Source organism: Cetorhinus maximus, chromosome 4 (assembly GCF_964194155.1).
Source record: "Cetorhinus maximus chromosome 4, sCetMax3.hap1.1, whole genome shotgun sequence".
NCBI classification, from domain to species: domain Eukaryota; kingdom Metazoa; phylum Chordata; class Chondrichthyes; order Lamniformes; family Cetorhinidae; genus Cetorhinus; species Cetorhinus maximus.
Window position 1 is genome coordinate 82100591 of NC_135882.1, and position 21393 is coordinate 82121983.

Below are 21393 nucleotides of genomic sequence, written 5' to 3' on the forward strand. Positions count from 1 at the left end.
CATCCAGAGTGCAATCGACTGCACACATGTGGCCATCAAAGTGCCAGTGAGTGAGCCGGGTGCCTTCGTGAACAGAAAGGGATTCCAGTCGATGAACGTACAGATAGTGTGTGATCACAAGACCCAGATTCTGCAAGTCTGTGCGAGGGACCCTGGCAGCTCCCATGATGCTTACATCCTGAGACACTCCCGGGTACCAATGCTGTTCATGGCTCCAGCTCGACTGGATGGTTGGTTGCTGAGTGACAAAGACTATCTCTTGAAAAGGTGGCCCATGATGCCACTCCGACACCCAAGGACAGAAGCAGAGGAGAGGTACAATAGGAGTCATGTCTCAACAAGTGCAGTGGTTGAGAGGATCATTGGACTGCTGAGGGTGAGGTTCAGATGCCTGGACCGAGCAGAGAAAGCACTGCAATACCTTCCATAGCGTGTCTCTGCACTCTGCACAATTTGGCTCTGTCAAGCACGGACTTTGCGGAGGATGAAGACAGCGAGGCAGCTCCCCAAGCCGCAGAGGGTGACTTAACTGATGGGTCTTATGAGGAGCTGCAGGACGCCCAGGGTGAGGACGTGGCTGCAGAAGTGATGAACCTTGAGGGAGACCAGGAAGGCCTTGATTCTCTGTCTATTCAGCCAGGCTTCCAAGGCTTGGCTTGAAAGTGAGGGCAAGGGTGACACCTCCTTACTGAACGTCCCTGATGAGGCCATCCTGGGACCCCCTATGTCAACTAACGACCACAGAAATAAAGTTTGCAGCCCTTTCTGTCTGTCACAAGCCACTCCCATGCCCGACGCTTACGAGAAACATAAAGCACATTTAGACCATGAAAAATAATAACTTTAACTGGTGGTCATGTTTACACAATTTGAACATAGAGCACGTTTCAACTGAAGTAATATCACCCATGACAACCCCTTGTGTATTTACAGTGCTTTAAATTTCCACTTTTGAGTACTGCGTCTTGGTGCCCACACCCCGCTCCCCCCCCACCCCACCCCTCACTGGCAGCGGCAGTGGAGGCAGCCTGCTGACTGTGATGTCCTGTCAGCCCTGATGACCTTGGCAGATGTCCACTAGCTGGTGGAGCCTGTGCAGGCACCGCCTGGGAAGGAGCGTCCAGCGCCATGGTTGGGCACTCCTCAGATGCCACATGCACTGGCACAGGGGCAGAGGAGCTGCTGCCTTCATCTGGAGCACCCTGAGAGGATCCCACAGTTGCAACATGCAGCTGGTCCACCAGCGTGAGACTGGTTTGAACCTCCTTACTCACCATTGATGGACGGGCACCTAGCAGAGTTACTAGATGCCTCATCCATCTCTCACACTGGCAGCAACCTGCTGAGATCACTGCCAGTGTGTGGGCTTGCATTTCTGAGGGTAGCCCCAGAAACCCTTGATTCTATTCCTGGAGCTGCTTCCCCATGACAGCCACCATTCTCACTATGGAGGAGGCTGTGCGCTTGGAGCTCCGGGTCAACACAGTGCTCATGCTCTGCATGGACTCCTCCATGACAGAGGCCATGGCAGGCAAACCCTCAGGGATCTCCACCAGATTCTTCCACGCATCCCGCTGGACATCCAGCTTCTGCTGCCTGATGGACAACACTAGAGGCTCACCATCTGCCTCAGACTCAGCATTATCCTGGTCTCTAGAAGTCCTTCAAATGCCAATGACCTGGGAACTCTCTGCCTCCACCAGCTCCTCAAGTGAGTGTGATGTCCCTCACCACTGTGTACAACCATCTTATCTGACATGCTATTACCCACTGACATGCCTGCATCTGCTCTGCTGCTTAGTTCGGAGAGATGGTGATGCGGGTGTCAAGGGAGGGTCCTCAGGGCATCATGAGGAGGGTACTACTAACAGAGGAACAGGATATGTCAGTTGATTACATTGTAACAAAGTGACTCTGCATAAACTACGGTTGCTTCACTGAGGCACTGTGATTGGACGAGCAATGTTGATTAGAACTTCTCCTTGGAGCTGCCACAATCCTACAGCTCTTCCACACTTGCCCAGGCTCTCATCTGTCCACTGGACTCTTAATTTCATCCAAGATCCCTGCCTCTCAGCGACCTGCGGACCTAAGTCCACACTCGCACTCCATGTCCAGGACGTCCATCTCAACCTTGAAAAGAATCAGTATGTTGGGCACCCCACCACCCATTCGTGCGTGCTCCAGCGCATTATGGCTTCTCTTCTCCTGTACGGGTGCATTCATTAGTGCACACTCTACCTGCCACACCATCCCAGCCTTGCCTCCCACCCCAAGGAGATCCAGGTTGAGGTGCCCATCAGATTGGCACAACTCACCCTTCTATCAGCCTTGGCCAGCACGGAGATATGTGGCACTTGGCACTCTTTGTCTCACACCCTGAGCATCACGATGAATGGCCACCCTCCAAGACATCTATACACAGTTCCATGCAAAGTCCATGCTTAAGGAGCGCAGAGGATCATTGAACCTTTTCCGGCACTGGATCCACATGCAGCGCACAACATCATGTCCAGTCACCTGGGCAGCCACCTCCATCCAGGCCTTTTTCATCCGGTGGGGTGGCCTCCTTTTGCCATTCCGCAGCATGAGAATATCATGCCAGGCACTCTCTGCCTCCAAGAGGGTGCACAGGCACTTGTCAGAGAACTGGCGTTGGGGGGTGGTGGGGTGGGCAGCATGTCCATCCGCATTGCCCTCCCGCCTGGCACGCCAGGCGGGTGTTGAGCCCATAACTCCTGCTAGATACTAGACTCTCACCTGGACAGCTCCCTGAGGCTCCTCATCAACTCCTAGCAGCCTTCAGGGAGCTGCCAGTGCAGTTTTTGAACTCCCCCCCTTCGGGTCCCCATTAGACCTGGTGCCCGTCACACTCCCGCCCCCGCTGGTAACACTGCCCCAATATCTGGGCGTGTTTCACGCTGGTTTGGCCTTAATTGGCCAACTAGCATGAAATCACGTGTCATTTGCGATTGTGGCCGGGAGCGGATATTGCTTCCTGGGCCTGCCAATCACGTGCGCACGACATGCGCAAAACTCAGGCCAAAGACTATTGCATCATTTTATATCAATTAGAAGATAGTCAATTTAGCAAAATCCACAATTCTAAATTTAAGTACTAAAAATTGAAAATGGACATTTCTCAATTTTAATGCTGAAATGGCTGAGTCACTGCCCCTCTCTCCTGAAGCCCAGGCTGACTGGCTACACCGTATATTTTGATATTCTAGTTTTGAATGGTCTGAAAATCAGTCTAAGATCACAGGCCTACATCGAGTTCTAGTTTTGGGCCTAAGCTTTATCTCCTTGTACATATGTCAATTTATTACATGCAATGCAGTTTGGAGCACATTTTGCAGATTTGTTTTGACATGCTGGCACAATTTTCAGGTACCTACTGCCCCATTTGTACTTAAAACAGGATAGTGGTGAGATCAAAATTGTATATGGAATGGGAACTGCTAATTTACCTTTGAGTCCCTGTCTCTATTTTCATGCAGACTGTGGCATCTCCTGCCTGAAACAGGTGGGACACTCATATACGTATGTTAAATGAGGACAGAAGACACATTTAGGACCCCCAATGCTGTCCCAACTTCCTTGCTCCACCCACCAATTATGGGCAGTACAATTCAGGAGATGGTCTTTGCATAACTAATGAGATATTGCTGAAAAGAGAGGCAACTTTCACTCATCAGGACAAACGCAAGAATATCAAATTTCAAACAACCACAACAATTTATACTACAGGCAAAAAGGTGTGCTAATTGGTTGGCAAGTCACTTCGATTGGCCATGGCATTGCCATTGAGAAAGCAACATTTACTATAGGCTTCCCAAGCTCCCAGGTAATTCAAAAAAGGTGCAAGGCTTGGACATATTCCTTTTGTCTGCAGAGAATGGGTCCCTATGTATGAACGCATGTCACTTCTAGCCAGCATAAATGAGCCCTATTATGAGCTCACCTGTTTATCTTAAATTGGTTGTTAGTTTAGCTATTAGTGCTGCAAACGCTGCCCAATCATGGAATCACATCTAACAGTTGACATTTTGATGTGGGTTTTGCAAGCATAGGCTGCTTGAGTATAATTTGTACTTTGCAATAGTCTTTGGTAAAAGGATGGTGCTGTAGACCTTTCTCTTTTAACTACCCCACCAATTTCTCACCTCCAGATTGGCAACCTGCCTAAGGCAGTAGCTCGGATGAGCCTCAAACCAAAATGGAATGAGTGGCTGCTGCATGTGCTGTGCTTACTACCCTCCTGAATAGCTCTTCAAATAAATGGGCAATATTGTTTTTATAGCAGTGCCAAGTACTGACGAATAATTTAAGTGTTGTCACATTGTGGAAATTAATTATTTCATCACATTTTATACAGAAGCTGTAATTCAATTATGGGTGTAAAGCCCTTGGGGGTAATCTGTGTCAATCAGAAGCAGAAAGAATATTTTTCCCCAATAGAGGTGTTTAAAATTGAGAAGGGCTAGCCTGAGTAAGTAGAATGTTTCCAGTGATTGAGTCTACTGAGAAGACATAGATATAAAATATAAGACATTTATAATGAAGAATAGGAGAAGGTTGTGAGGTTGTGGAATATACAACTGGAGTTAGTGATTGAAGTATAGATCATTTCAAAATTTTTGAATAGGTTAGATAGGTAGAAGGAAAGGGGGATTAAAGAATATGTGAGTGGAGCAGCCCCATGGTTTTGGTCTACACTCTGTTGGACATGGAATAGTTAGGTCAAGCAGCTAGCTTCTGTGGTCCCAACTTTAACTTTCCACCATGGTGAAGAAAGCAGGATAACAGTGTTGGCCAGGGGCTGCAGCCGAACTGCTGACACAGGCAAAAGCAACTTTTGACCTGAAGTAACCTGAGTCCAGTCACTGGCCTGAGCTGGCTGGAACTGGTTTGAAGTAGCTGAGTTTCTTGGAAAATAAAGGGAATGTGATAAGGCACAAATCCTTATTTAGGAAAGAAGTAACGAGGTAATGCTACCTAAGTCCTTGGGACAGAGCCAATGAGAAGATGCCACAGACTAGGCAAGCAGGCCTAAACCAACGGGAGAGAGACAGCACAGCTTGAAGAGATAAGATTCAGTATAAGAATGGAGAATTTCGGGCGTGGAGCCAGCGAGAACTCCAGAGAACAACTATCACGGAAGTGGAAGAACCTATGTCAGCAACGTAGAGATGACATCGAAAGAGAGAGGGAACAGAATGCCTGGCCAGCATCAGCTCTCCTTTTCGGGTATTAGCTTTTATATTCTGTGACCACTCAGGGAGTGTCAGAGAAACCTAGTGGGTGTGCGTTTAGATTCTAGTTTGGGTATAAAAACTGTATAACCTGCTGTAAACTGCATATCTATATCTAACCAGACGTATAAGCTATATGTATAAGATCTAACGACGTGAATAAAGCGAATTTAGAGTAAAGAGAGAATTGACTTCTCTTTGTACTAAACCAATAACCGTTACCGGTGACCTCCGGCAACAACAGAAAATTAAAATAATGGCAGCAGCATACTCCATGGTCTTCTTTAAATAAACACATTGGGACCCAACTGTAATTTTGATTGGAGTATTGAGCTCCAGTTGTGATCTCCACCTGTATAATTGTAGTAAAAGTTCTTCACTCATACTCCAAACCCTTTGAAATAAAAGCTAATACATCATTTGCCTTCCTTAATGCTTGCAGTACTGACATGTTAACTTTCTGTGATTGAAATACAAGGGCATCCTAGCCCCTCTGAATGCAAACATTTCCCAGTCTCTCACCATTCAAAAAATATTCTGCTTTTTTGTTTTTTCCTACCAAAGTGGATAAGTACACACTTGACCACATTTTATTCCATCTGTCATACCCCTGCTCACTCACCCAATCTGTCTATATCCTATTGCATACTCTTGGTGTCCTTCTCACTGCTTACTTTCCCAAATAACTTTGTATTATTGGCAAACTTAGATATATCACATTCAGTCCCTTCATCAGGTCCAAGTACTGATCCTCATGCTACCCTACTAGTTATGGCCTGCCAATCTGAAAACTACCTGTTTACTCCTGCTCTCTATTTTCTATCCATCGCTCAAGCCTCAATCAATGCTAATATAATTGCGTCCAATGCCATGATTACTAATTTTGTGTAATAATCTCTTGTGTAGCACCTTATCAAATGCTTTTTGATAATCTAAATACACGACATCCACTGGTTCCCACTTATTCAACTTAATAGTTACATCCTCAAAATGCCATCCTTAAAATTCTGCAGCATCCTGCCAAGGCTCCTTTGACAGCACCTTCCAAATTCACAACTTCTACCACCAATAAGGACAAGGGCAGCAGACACATGAGAGCGCCACCACCTGCAAGTTCCCCTCCAAGTCACTCACCATCCTGACTTGGAAATATATCACCGTTCCTTCACTGTCGCTGGGTCAAAATCCTGGAACTCCCTCTCTAACAGCACTGTGGGTGTACCTACACCACATGGATTGCAGCAGTTCAAGAAAGCGACTCACCACCACCTTTTCAAGAGCAACTATGAATGGGCAATAAATATAGGCCTTGCCAGCATCACCCACATCCCAGGAACAGATTAAAAAAAACAATAGGTTTGTCAAACAAAATTTCCCTTTCTTAATTCTGTGTTGACTCAACTTAATCACATTGTGATTTCCTAAGTGACCTGTTACCACAACCTTAATTTCAGCTTTTTGCTTGCTAGTGATGGTAGACTAACTGGCCTATAGTTCCCTGTTTTCCGTCTACTTCATTTCTTAAATAGCAGGTTATGATTGCTACTTTCCAAAGCTTGGGAACCACTTTAGAATCAAAGAAATTCTGGAGATCTAAGGAGTCTGCACCCACTATCTCTGCAGCTTCCTCTTCTAAAACCCAAAGATGTGAGTCATCAGGTCCAGGGGATTTGTTGCCATTTATTTCTCCAGCACTATTTCTTTACTCATATTGTTTTCTCTAAGTTCCTCGTTCTTGCTAGGCCCCTGTTTCCCCATTATTTCCAGATTGCTTTTTGCATCTTCTGCCATGAAGACAGATGCAAAGGTATTTTTGGGGCCATCTGTAGATGGGAATGAAGGCAGGGGCCCCAAAAGCAGCAGTGACAGCAACATGTTAATCTTGGTGCCGGCTATAATGAACAATGTGGGCGGGGAGATGGCACAGAAATCCCACTCTCCCTCCAATTCAGGCCAATTAAGACTGTTAAAAACTATTGAAAGTGGAGGGTGGGACATTTAAAGGGACAGAAAAGTTTTTGAAGCTGTCAGTTTCAGAACAGTTGTGGGAAGATCGGTACACAATGGGGAGCCAGTCATGGCTTCCCCAGGGCATTATCCTGACTCCATAAGGGCAAAGTGAAATTTGGTAAGGGAGTGCTCTTGATGCAGCACAAGTGGCAGGGAGATTGGGCACTGAACATCTGGGCTTTAATGGGGTCTGCACACCCTGGCAATGCAGGAGCAGAAGAGCAAGGGGCAAAGATGCCATTGATAATTGGGCAGCAACTGCCCAGGAAGAAGACTTCAGCTGGCAACAGGAGCATGACTGCCAGGTTCTGGGCTCCATGGCAATGATGGGCAACACCCTTCACAGGAAGGGCAGAACCCTGGGCATCAGCAGGGCATAGGAGAGGAAGGAAAGGCAGGAAGGCAACAGAGGGCAAATCCTCAATATAGGATTGACTACCAAAGATGGAGCTACCGATGGCTGAATAACAATTCTGCAGGAGACTGCAACTCTCCTGTATTGCGGTTGGGATGGGAGGAGTGAGTAGTTTATCCAGCTCCACTACTCCACAAGTCATACCATAGGTGTAAATGTTTTATTCATTCACCAAAATGGCCAATTGTTTATTTTTGCTATTGTTAGAACCAGGATAAAGAGCTTGCTTCTAACCATGCTTCTTTCAATAAACTCAGAATGAGTGATTTATTATGAAATGAAACCTATTTTCAAAAGCAAGTTGCAAAGACTGGTTAGCATACAATTTGTAATCCAGAAGTATAACTATAAACCTCTTTAAATCCCAACACACACGCACATACACACAAAGGACAAAACAATAGGGTCTCTGCGGAAGTCGGCATTTAAGGGAAAAAGTGCCTTTTGGCCAATGGGAAAGCTTAATGAAAAAGGATAAAGTCCAAAGGGCTTTGACACTGTCAATCTGGTGTTCCTGTGTGTGAAGATGGATCGCTGGTTACAGTAGTTGTCTGTAAGTTCTTTCCAAAGGAGCTTCAGTGTGGAGGAGAACAGAGCAGGATCAATGTCCTTGGGATCTCTCTGTCATCTCAGCTTCTCAGGTTTCCAAATATAGACCAGTTACATTGAGATTAGGATATCTAGCTGGAGGCTGATAACTACATTGAATTTCAGACAAGGCAGGGAGAAAGGGAACTCACAATCTTCCCCTTTTTGGTTTATTCAGAAACTTAGTCCAAAAACAAGTTCAAAACGAAAACTCAACTCAGTCAGGTGGTTTCCAGAAAATCCTCTATAAGCAGTAGATTTTTTCCCTAGCAATTAAAGTTCAAATAAATAAATAGTTCTTCTATCCTCAGGTGCCTTGCTGGTCAATTAACTGAAGTCATGTGACTTCTTGGAAAAGGCAATTTGCTCATAGTCCAAAGTTCATTATAACCTTTTAAAAAACACCCAGGTCAGTTTCCAAGAAAGTGTCTAAATAATTCAATGTCCTTCCAATTTTTAAAAAATACATGTAGTTCTTGAAGATATGTATTCATAACACAGGCAGATGGTTTAAAGGCTTGTATCCTTGTCACGGAGACCTAACATCCTGAAGCACTGGTCACCATGCCCTGCCAATGGCTGACAAAGTCACTGTGGCATTGAACTTTTTGAACCATCTTCAGCCTCTTCGTCAATGACCTTCCCTTCATCAGAAGTTCAGAAGTGGGAATATTCGCTGATTATTGCACAATGGGCAGCATTTTCCCGCCGGCGAGCAGGGGGGTGGGGGGGGTGGGGGGGTGGGGGGCTCGCCGACTCATAAAATGATGCGCGGTGACATCGGGCGGGCATACTGACGTCACCACACGTCATTTAGATTTTCAGTTCGGCAGGCGCACAGCCAACTGTCAAAGGCCTATTAAGACCATTTAAAACCTAATTAATTCAATTTAATGAGCTGCTCATCCAACCTTAAGGTTGGCGGGCAGGCGAAGAGCCCAGGCGGCCTTGTAATTTTTCATGAAACCTCACCCAGGGGCGGGATGAGGTTTCATGAACTGTTTTAAAATCTAATAAAAATTTATACATTTATTCTTTGACATGTCCCAGCTCATGTGATAGTGTCACATGAGGGGACATGTTTTAAAAGTTTAAAAATCCTTTATTTAAAAGTTTAACACTGAAACAAATCTCCCTGAGGCACCTCTGTGTCTCAGGGAGATATCTGCACTCTTTCACGTGCATGCGCGAAAGAGTGCAGTGAACCACTCAGGGAATCCCCTGCCGCCTGCACAGGGATTGCTCAGCGCTTCCAGGCGAGCGTCACGATGGGCGAGTCTTAATTGGCCTACCCACGTAAAATGGCGGCGCAGACCCAATCGGTGGCGCTGATCGGTTTGCGCCCGCCCCCACCCAACCCACCCCCCCCCGACGGGGGGAAATTTCTGGCCAATGTTCAGCACCGTTCACGACACCTCAAATACTAAAGCAGCCTGTGCCCATATGCAGCAAGGCCTGGACAAGGTCCAGGCTTGGGCTGACAAGTGGCAAGGAACATTCATGCCACACAAGTGTCAGACCATCCCCAACAAGAGAGAATCTAACCATCTCCCCTTGATATTTAGTGGCAGTACCATTGCTGAAACCCCACTATCAACATCCTGGGGATTACCATTGACCAGAAACTAAACTGAATCAACCACACAAGTATAAGTACTGTGGTCACAAGAGCAGGTCAGAGGCTGTGAACCTTGCAGTGAATAACTCACCTCCTGACTCCCCAAAGCCTGTCCACAAGTCAGGAGTGTGGTGGAATACTGCCCACTTGCCTGGATGAGTGCAGCTCAAGAAAGTCAAAACCATCCAACTTGATTGGCACCTCATCAACTATTTGAAACATTCATTCCCTCCATCACCGATGCACAGTGGCAGCAGTGTGTACCATCTACAAGATGCACTGCAGTGACTCACCAAGGCTCTTTTGACAGCAACTTCCAAACCTGTGACCTCTATCACCTAGCAAAGCAAGGGCTGCAAGTTCCCCTCCAAGCCACACACCATCCTGACTTGAAACTATATCGCCATTCCTTTACTGTTGCTGGGTCAAAATCCTGGAACTCCTGTTCTAACAGCACTGTGGGTATACCTACAGCTAATGGACAGTAGCAGTTCAAGAAGGTAGCTCACCACCAGCTTCTCAAGAGCAGTTAGGGATGGGCAATAAACGCTGGTCTAGCCCGTGACACCCACATCCCATGAAAGAATAAATTTCTAAAAACGTTTTCACTCTGGTCCCTTCCAAGAATCAGCTTCAGACTTTTGTGGCATATTAAAAATGGTAGCATAGTACTGCAGTCCACTTGTCATTGATGCCCTCTTTGCCAGAGCAGATAACAGACATGCCTTGCAGGGACAGAGGCGGTAGTTTTCACTTCCGCCACTAGATTCCCCCAGCTGCCGGGCATCAGCGATTGTACCCATGTGACCATCAACTCACCCAATGATCATCCAGTGAGATCCATCAACAGGAAGGGCTTCCATTCTCTCAACATCGAACTGGTCTGCGACCACAACAAGAGCTTCCTCCCAGTGTGCATTCGCTTTTCTGGCAGCTGCCACATCTCCATGTGTGTGTGTATATATGTCTATATCATCCTGCCGACTTTACAAAATTATTTTTTTTAATGGACAAAGGCTTTACACTGACTGAAGACTGATGAGCTACAACTCACACAAAAAGGAATTTCTAACCTTCAGAAAACAGCAAGGATGCCATTATCTCTAAAGAGATGCTAATGCCCCCCATGGCTACAGAAATCAAATTCCACAGAAATGCACAAAGGTCCTTTACATTCCTAAGGCAGAGCTCTGGCCAATGGAGACAATCTGTCTGTGAGGACAAAGGGGCCCTGAAACTGCTGAAACTTATTAATGGATGCAAAATTAACCATCTCAAGAATCCAGACCAGGAATATGTGCCCTTTGTCCAAACCGAGGGGAAAGAGTGGGCGTGAAGTCATATGACCCCACCCCAAACTGCTAGCGCCTGTAATATTTCCTTGTGGAGCTGAATCCAGGCAGTCTGCCATCTTCCATCAACAGAACAGCAGCAGAAACAGAGCTCTGTCAAGGTTTAAATTGCCTGCCCCTCATCTACACTGGTTTTCTACTAGAACGTCTGAATTTCTGTACCAGCATCTACTGCAAGATTGATTCACTTCTACGTGATTCTGCCATTATGGAAGTCATCTCTCCAGTCTGCAGACTCTGAAAGAATACACCACTGGACTTTTTGATTCTGGACTCTGGACTCACTTGAAACAATAATTCTTATTTTGTCTGTGGTCTTTGCCCTGTACCTCTTTCTTTCCCTTATCTCTCTTTTATTGTGTGAAGGAACCGGGGGCTATGTCGCGAACCCCCATCCTGCATTTTTGAGTCTGTGTAAAATAAACTAACTCTCTGATTCTACCTTATCTTGACTTTGCTGTAGAGTTATTAATAGAGAATTGGATCACTCCAAAAACTGACGGGTTGGGGAAAATATGTCACCACATATGAAAGGGGAAATCAAAAATACCTTTCTGTTTACGGACGGGTGGTGAGAGAAGAAATCAGGGCTGTTTTAAAGTAAACACCCTCCCGTCCATAACACCCCAACGGGTGTGGATAGATCCTAGGGGTGAAGGGAAATCCCTTGAAGAGTTGGCTCCTGATCCCCCTACGAGAGCCTCAGAAAAAGGCACAGGGGACATTGCCACCTGCTCAACCATTGAAAAGGCCATCAGGCTTCTGAAAATGCAATTCCAGTCCTCTGCTTCCCCCAATACCCTCCTGCAAGGGCCTCGGTCATTGTGGTGATCTGTTGCACACTCCATAGCATGGCCCTCGAGAGAGAGATGTGGGCCTTGAGAACAGTGAGGCCCTGGAAGGAGTTAGTTCACAGAGGGAGGAGCAAGAGGTAAAAGAGAAGGAGGAAGAGAAACAACACTCAACAGAGAAGTGCACCTGCTTCCTCCTGTCACCCTCTGGGAAAAGGACCTCCCTCCAGCATTAGATCCAGGTTGGCATCGATGAAGCGAGTGTCTGTCTGCCCGGGTACCGGACCTCCAGCTGTCCTGTGACATCTCACTTCCCATACCATTCCTTCCTCCATGCATTTTAACTTCCTCATCTGTTTATTCCTGTGTCAATTGGCATGTAGCTCAGGTAACAATCCAAAGATTTGAGATTATGTTATTTTGAATTTGGACCCTAACTCCTCAAACTTTCTCAGCAGAACATCATTCTTAGTTCTACCTATCTAGATAGTTCCGACATGCATATCAGAACTGGATCTTACCTCAGCTGCAGAGAATAATCTATTCCTCAAACTATATTGGCCTGAATTTTCATCGTTGAGGCGGATGGTAGGAGTTGGGAAAATTCCTAGCTTGGCCTGCCCACCTTGGAAGAAAGTGTTTGCAAAAGTGTGACCTCCACTGCTGGGGGGCAACTGCAGGCTGGAGTCAGGCCAGCTGATGGGTTAAAATGTTTGGAGGCAGCCACAGGCACTGCGGGGTAAGGAGACGGGCTGTTTAAAAGGCCTGCCTCAGTGCTGAGGGACTTTGTCCCAGTTAAAATAAAAACACAAAGGCCTTGTGTAATTAAATATACTGGCTTGGCTGACCATAAGAGCATAAGACCATAAAACATAGGAGCAGAAGTAGGCCATTTGGCCCATCAAGTCTGCTCCACCATTCAATGAGATCGTGGCTGATCTGATAATCCTCAACTCCACTTTCCTGCCTTTCCCCCTAACCCTTGATTCCCTTTCTGATTAAAAATCTGTCTATCTCAGCCTTGTATATACTTAATGACCCAGCCTCTACAGCCCTCTGCGGTAAAGAATTCCACAGTTTCACTACCCTCTGAGAGAAGAAATTCCTCCTCATCTCTGCCTTAAATGGGTGACCCCTTACTCTGAGATTATGTCCTCTGGTCCGAGACTCTCCCACAAGGGAAAACAACCTCTCAGCATCTACCCTGTCAAGCTCCCTAAGAATCTTATATGTTTCAGTAAGGACGCCTCTCATTCTTCTAAACTCCAATGAGTACAGGCCCAACCTACTCAACCTCTCCTCATAAGAAATTTCCTCCATACCCAAGATCAACCTAGTGAACCTTCTCTGGACTGCCCTCAACGCCAGTACATTTTTCCTTAGATAAGAGAACCAAAACTATTCTATTCTAGGTGTGGTTTAACTAGTGCCTTGTATAGTTTTGGCTTCCCTATTTTTATATTCCATTCACTTTGAAATAAAGGCCAACATTCCATTTATCTTCCCTATTACCTGCTGAACTTGTATGCTAGCTTTTTGGGATTCATGCATGAGGACCCCTAACTCCCTCTGTGCTGCAGCTTTCTTCAGTCTTTCTCCATTTAAATAATATTCAGCTCTTCTATTCTTCCTGCCAAAGTGTATAACCTCACATTTTCTGACATTATATTCCATCTGCCAAGTTTTTGCCCACTCATTTAACCTGTCAATATCCCTCAGTAGATTTTTTGTGTAATCCTCACCACTTGCCTTCCTACCTATTTTTGTGTCATTTATAATTGACTCTAACATTTTCCCAATGACAGATGTTAAGCTAACTGGCCTATAGTTACCTGTTTTTTGTCTCCCTCCCTTTTTGAATAAGTATGTTACACTGGCAGTTTTCCAATCCTCTGGGACTTTTCCAGAATCTAAGGATTCTTGGAAGATTACCAGTGCATCAATTATCCCTGCAGCTACTCCCTTTAATATTCTAGGATGCAACCTGTCAGGTCCAGGGGACTTATTGGCCTTTAACCCCATTAGTTTTCACAATGTATATTTACACAAGGTTAAGAGATTTCAAGGGCTGAATTTCCCCCCCCGTCGGCGGGGATGTTGATGGGCGGGCGCATGCGGGTGCGCTTCCGATCGGCACCCCCGAAAGAGTGCATTCATCTCCCTGAGGCTATGTGCTGCCTCAGGGAGATCGCCTCCACGTTCAAAAATATTAAAAATAGAAAAAAAAAATTTCCCTTACATGTCCCCTCATGTGAGCTGTGACATGTTCATAATTTCCAAAGAAACTTTATTAAAATTTTTAAAACACTACATGAAACCTCATCCCGCCTGTGGATGAGGTTTCATGTTTTTTCTACTTCCCGCTGGGGCTCCCAGCCTGCCTGCCAATGTTAAGGTTGGGCGGGCAGGTCCACCAATTACTTTAAATGATCTGTCGATGGCCTCAATTGATTTTGCTGCGCCCCCGCCTTCCTGAAAATTTAAATGGGGCAGAATGACGTCGGGAGTTCCGCCCGACATCACCGCGCGTCATTTTATGCGTTGGCGAGCAGGCACCGCCCCCACTCACCGACTCATAAAATTCTGCCCCAAGGATTTGTGGTTTTTATTATTGATGCTTCAAAGCATCTAGATGATTGGCACTTTTATTGCCTTCTAAGTGAAATGACCTTTTTTAACATAGTATAAGGTTATGAACGAATTACCTTTTTAAAAGTTTTTTTGTACATCCTACTGCCACTATAGGGTTCACAGGTTCTATACTATGTATAGTGGGTCAATGGGCATGGAAGTGCCATAGCTTGACATTGAGGGTATGAGGGGCCATTGGGCATGGGTGGAAGGGCATAGCTTGGCACGGGGAACATGAGGAGCACCTTTTGAATTTACCTTTTAAAAGGCTCCTTTGTACACACGAGAGTTCACGACTCTTCTGAGGGGCTGTGAATCATAGCTCATTAAAACCCAGGTCAGACTCCATGAAAATTGCGGAGGAGTAGAACACTCCTATCTCTGCAAAAGAACCAGCCAAGTCAGGATTGCAGGTACAGGCTTTTGACAGGAACTAGCCTGCACCCTTGAAAGGCACTCCTGAAACTCAGACCGCCCTGGAATGGGGTCAGGAATCCTTGAATCGGGACCTGCCCCCTATTTTTAAAGGCCTTCCAAGTCATTCCAACTTGGTAAAAATCCAGGCCATTGCTCATATCACTACTATATTCATTTTCACTATCCCTGACTTGGATGGCCTCCTGCATCATAATTCTATGCTTGCCCATCCACTCTGCAATTCTTGTTCTCATCCACACAGGTAGCAAGTACCTCATACCTGTTGGTCAAAGTCAAGGACCGTGGTTCCTCTATTACTTCATCCTGGATCCCCATACCTGCCTGACTCGTCGTCGCACCCTCCTGTCCCTGGCCATTGACCAACTCAGTTCTACTTAACCTAAAGGGTGAGACTGCCTCCTGGAACAAAGTGTCGAGGTAACTCTTCCCCTTTGCTGATGCCCCACAATGTCTGCAGCTCAGACTCCAGCTTCATAACGCTGAGCCAAAGTTCCTCGCTTGCAGACATTTACTGCAGGTTACGGTTGTTCAGGACCTCAACGTTCTCCACAAACTCCCACATGCTGCAGTTATGGCACACCAGCTCCCTCACTATGTCTACCCAACTTTATTTATTTTTTTGATTAGTTAATTAACATTTGTTTTTATGCTTTATTACTTAACCGGTTTATCTTGTTTAAATTACTAATTTAGTTAAGTAATAACAAGTTACCATTTTCTAGCTTAAAGACTAAAGAAAAACACTCACCAGCTACTAGAGATAAAAACAAGAATAAAAAACAACTTCCCCTCCCACTGCACCAAGTTCCCACTTCCAGTTACACCAAATACCCAACTTTAACATTTTCATGCACACTCTGTGCAGTGCTGTCTTCTTATATAGGGCTATGGCTCACACTCAAGATATAACTGCTAATTCAGCTTCCTGCTAGACCAATGAGCATCTATTCAGGCAACCACTTTCAGTTGATTGACAGTTAACTGACAGGCAGTTTCTGTATCTTATGTAGCTGACAGTTTCTTTTACAGCTTTTAAAATCTAAATCAAATTCTAAATTTCAACGTAAAAAATACTTACCAGAAATTCCCACCTGCATCACATTCGTGACTTTAGCACTCCTATTAAGAAAGCATTCTTTCACAACCACACTGTGCTCCACAAACCCGCTCACCACCACCCGAGTAAAATCGAGCCCTGTGTTGTAATTTCTGCTGTCTCCAGAACCATGTTGCAGTCCCCACAATCTACATAAGTTTCTGGAAGAACTGGTGTTTGGCTGCTAGGAAAGTGACCATAACCTGTGGATTCAACATCATTACTCTGCACACTTATTTTCCAATGTGACGTAGGCTCTTATCTGAAGTCATAACTCTAGTATCAAATTTCCAACATTGAAACACGAGATATATCTTGGAACTAAAAGATTTAGGGAAACACAGGAATTACCCAGAAAAGTCCTCCAATTGTTCTTCTTGTGCAGCAAAATTAAGTGTCCATCTCTTGCACAGAATGACTGAAGCTAAATGTCTTCCAACTTCTGTCCCAAATTGTGGTCCCACCACCCACTCCACCACAATTAAGGCAGAAGTGTGCTTCCACATTTTGTAACTTCTAGACTTATGTCCCTTTGGAAAACCTGATAAAAACGCTTAAGCAACATTTAATCTATTTTCAGCCATTTTCAGACTCCTGGTTCATCCACTAAAGAGGCACAAGTATATATTCCCTCCCATGAAGACAGGAATTCTTAGGATCTCTTAGGTTTGCCCAGTGTCACTCTCACTCTCCCCTTTCTCATTTCTCTCTCTGATTACTCTCGGTACTACTCCAATGTTCTTTCCCAGTTGATACATTTGCCTCCAGCAATATTTCCTATTTCCACTGCCCTTGAATAGCTACTCAGTGTGCACACAAGGGTCATTTTTTAAATTTATTCATTCTAGGGGTGTGAGTGCAAGACCAACATTTATTGCCCATCCCTAATTATCCTTGTGAAGGTGGCAGTGAGCCACCAGATTTTATACCAGACAGTTCAGCTTTTAGCTGGTTTGGTCACTGTCCAGTGCCGGATGCCTTTATGTCCAGTATTTGTGATTTAGCTCAGTGAAGCACTGGTAGGCTTCTGTGCTCATTCTTTTCCCCGTTTGCAACAGCCTCAAATGACTGGGACACAGGAAACAGAAGTTGATTTTCATATTTCTTTTTCCCACTCTCACTTACTTGCAATTTGGCTTTTTCCACTTCCCATTGCACATTTTCCATCTTGAATTGCAATGGATCCCCCTGTGTGATGACGTAAACTCCACGTGTAATGATATCATTCCTCCTGCGCCGTAGCACTGCTGGCCTGGAGTCCAGTATTCTTGGCCACCCTAGCTACAGTCCATCTGTATTGTATGGGAGAGAGTTCCCAAATTTTGACCCAGCGACAATGAAGGAATGGCAATATCATTCCAAGTCAGGATGGTGAGCGACTTGAGGAAAAACTTGCAGGTGGTGGTGCATCCATGTGTCTGCTACCTTTGGTCTGCTAGGTAGTAGAGGGTTTGGAAGGTGTTGTCAAAGGAGCCTTGGCTTGTTGCTGCATTATTGTACTCGATAGAACTATCTATCTACATGTGTCAAGAATTCATGGGCAGCCTCCAATTTGTCATGCATTAAAAGTAAAATTGCCAAAACTCTGGAGGTGTGATCATGTGACATCTGATCACAGGGCATCTGCAAATGTTATTGCATTTACCTAATACAGTTTGGGACCCTGTGCATGACCCTGTAGATGATCTTTGCTCATGGCCTTGCACCAGCAGCTATTATGTGAGAAGTTCCAAGAAGACAACCCATGAACAGGTGAAGATGAGGCCAGGAAAACAGAGAAACTTGATTCCACCAATAATTACTGTAACCCACTGAAACTGCACCAAAAACAAATACTAACAGTGGTAACACTCAGGTTTCCTTTGTAGCCAACAGTAGTATAATATCTCACTGATAATCTACATGTAACCAGTAACAATAAGTGAAATGCTCAAATATCCCATGTGTAACTGGTCACAATCCCATAACCCCCGATACTCACCTTGAATCTACAGTCAGAATCACTCTGCACTGCGCAAAATCAGATTCCCTAGTCAAGGTCCCTTTCAACAAGCCCCATTTCTCTTCCTATCAACTGAGACTCTAGTTTGAACTTGAATTCTGTGTGAAGGTAACAACTCTGAACTGGGATCCTCAGTCGATCTGCATTTGATCTTCACACATCAAAACCCATCGGAACCAAGCCACCAGATTCCACAAAGGGGAGGGGCTTGATGTTTGGGACATTTCTCACAGGGCACATCATCCTAAATTGCTCTGAGCACCAACTTTTCTAAACAACACCCTGAGCTCAGGCTCAATGAGGCAAACTAGGCCTTCTTTTAAAGAGAATGGGACAAATGTTTAAAATGGGGAATATAAAAGGGTATGGGGTGTAGTGCTATGGGAGAGAGCATCACCACCTGGTGTTGAATAATATCTGCATGTGCTGTATTTATGTATTTCTGTGAAAAGTCCATTTATGGAGCCATTTATAATGAAGCATCCCTTAATCTAAGCCCTAAGCCCTGAGAATACCCTTCCATCTGTCAGGGGAATCGCTATTTATCCACTCTAAGGATTCACTCACCACTCAAGCATTAATAGCCAAGCCCCAGTCACCTCCTCCTCCCCGACTACTTTCTCCCCTTCTCCCAACAACCTCTCCACCTCCCTTCCCGCCTTTACTCTGCCCCCACTCCCACCCTCCCTGCCCTCCCCACACAGCCCCCATACCCCATCACTCCCCACCAATTTTCCCCCTCCTGCCCACTCTACCCTCCCCTCACGAATACCCCCTATCTCCCCCTCCCTATCCCCATTCCTCCTGCTATTTCCCCTCCCCTGCTAATCCCACCCTCCTTCCACACACCACTACATCTCTCCACTCTGCTGATTACATCCCCCACTCCATTCCCACCCTACTGCCCCTCAGTACCTCACTCTACTGTTTTCCAAGATGCCCACACACCAGTTGAACCTGGCAGGCACATGATGTCACCCGGCGGGCTGGGGGTGAGAAATTTAAAATAAAAACAGAAAATGCTCGAAATGCTCAGCAGGTCTGGCAACATCTGTGGAGAGAGAAACAGAGCTTCTTGAGAGTTGTTGGAGCTGCACACAACCAGGCAAGTGGGGAGTATTCCAACACACTCCTGACTTGTGCCTTGTAGATGGTGGACAGGCTTTGGGGAGTCAGGAGGTGAGTTACTCATCATAGGATTCCTAGTGTCTGACCTGTTGTTGTAGCCACTGTATTTATATGGCTAGTCCAGTTCAGTTTTTGGTCAATGGTAACCCCCAGGATGTTGATAGTGGGGAATTCAGTGATGGTAATGCTATTGAATGTCAAGGGGCGATGGTTGGATTCTCTCTTGTTGGAGATGGTCATTGCCTGGCATTTGTGTTGCTGAATGTTATTTGCCACTTGTCAGCCCAAGCCTGGATATTGTCCTGGTCTTGCTGCATTTGGACATGGATTGCTTCAGTATCTGAGGAGTCGCGAATGGCACAGAACATTGTGTAATCGTCAGTGAGCATCCCCACTTTTGACCTTATGATGGAACGAAGGTCATTGGTGAAGCAGCTGAAGATTGTAGGACAGTATCCTGAGGAACTCCTGCAGTGATGCCCTGGAACTGAGATGATTGACCTCCAATAACTTGATAGTTCATTCATAAAATCCATTCAAAGCTTTCAAATCGCCTCAGAGGATTAATCTCTTATAAAAACAAACTTCTATTCAGACCCCACATCAAAGACAGCTAATCTGTTACAAGCCTCTGTAAACTGTCAATCAAACTTAGACTCAGAACACCCTACTGGGATAATTGTAGCTCTTGGAACTCAGCCAAGCATTCATAATGACCTAATAACAGCCCTTGGGGCAATATCAGCAAAGAACTCTATTGAAATTTCACAACCAGATGCTACTGTTTTTTCCAACCTGCTGCAGATGTCCCATCAATCAAAGCAGTCCAGCCAAAGGTTTTCTTTAATGCACACTGACAGCAGCAGCCACTTTTTAAAGTTTAAATGCCTGGGGATTTTTAAAAAATCAGACCATGGCAATTATACAGGTGTTATCTGCTCTTCAAGTGTATTTATATCTACTCCACAAATTTGTGACTTCACTGTAGGTTAAGGCCTTTGCAACAGCCAGCAAAAATTGTATCCCTTGGAAATGGGGGTGGGGTTTCCACATCTGGATCCTGCCCACCATTTTTAAAGGTCTGCAGAGTCAGGAACACTGCATGACAATCTGACCCAACATGTCAGGCCAAGTACCTTTGTTCAGAACGGGAAATTTAAACCCTGCAGGTCCCACAGGAGTTTCATGCCATTGCGGCTGGGCGAACAACCTTGACTGAAAATCAGAACTAGGAACTGTGTGCTGGCATTCTGCTGTACACTCCTGACAGGCAATGCTTATGGCTAGAAGCATTTGTTTTCTATAAAATTACTTCAGTTTTTATTTTGTTTCATATGGTTTTTTCCTAGGGAGACAAACTCAGTGCAGATTAACGCTGAGGGAAGGAGGAAGGTTCCTGCCATAAACATGGTACTTGAGAACTTGGTCTGGGAAATTGGGAACTAAGTGTAGGGACCATCAGCAATGGGAGTAATGGCAGCAATGATCCCATGCCTCAATATCCGACTAGGAGCAGAATCAGCCTTTATTTAGCGAAGTGGAAATAATTACAAAGGAAAATCGGGGCTGTCTAAACCCATACAATTGCTCATCTGGCCCTTGCAGGAATTGGGAAGGGGATTTGGAGCTCAGATTCTGACCAATGACCCCAGCTGTGATTTTAAATCTGGAATACTTCAAAATCAAGGTCAACACATGTCCAATTCTTGTTTCTACTTTACCCAGTCAATCCAGGTTATTAATAGTTTACTACGATTGCTGTTTTACACATTCCAGTTTTTAAACAAGTTTATTTTTTGGTCTGGATGTACCTAGGTTTAACTTAGACTTGGGATTTTTACCATGTTAAGCAAGGCAGGAAAAGGGGACTGTGATCTTACCCCATCTGTTTTGGGTCCAATTTGGCCACTCATCAGGTTTAAAAAGCCTGACTTATGCTAACAAATAGTCAAAATGGCAAATTTGATGCCAGGGGATGATTCATCATTTGGGACGCCCTTAGCCAAAAAGCTGAAGTCAGTTATTTAAAATGAATTTGAATTAGCGTATATCGCTCAGCTTTTTTCTGT

At 45.2% G+C, this 21393-nt stretch overlaps 1 protein-coding gene across 3 annotated transcripts in view; it reads right to left on the minus strand.

The window, feature by feature from the left end:
• dnajc5b (DnaJ (Hsp40) homolog, subfamily C, member 5 beta) overlaps positions 1-21393 on the minus strand; it is a 185571-nt gene that overhangs the window by 64171 nt on the left and 100007 nt on the right. The window lies entirely within an intron of this gene.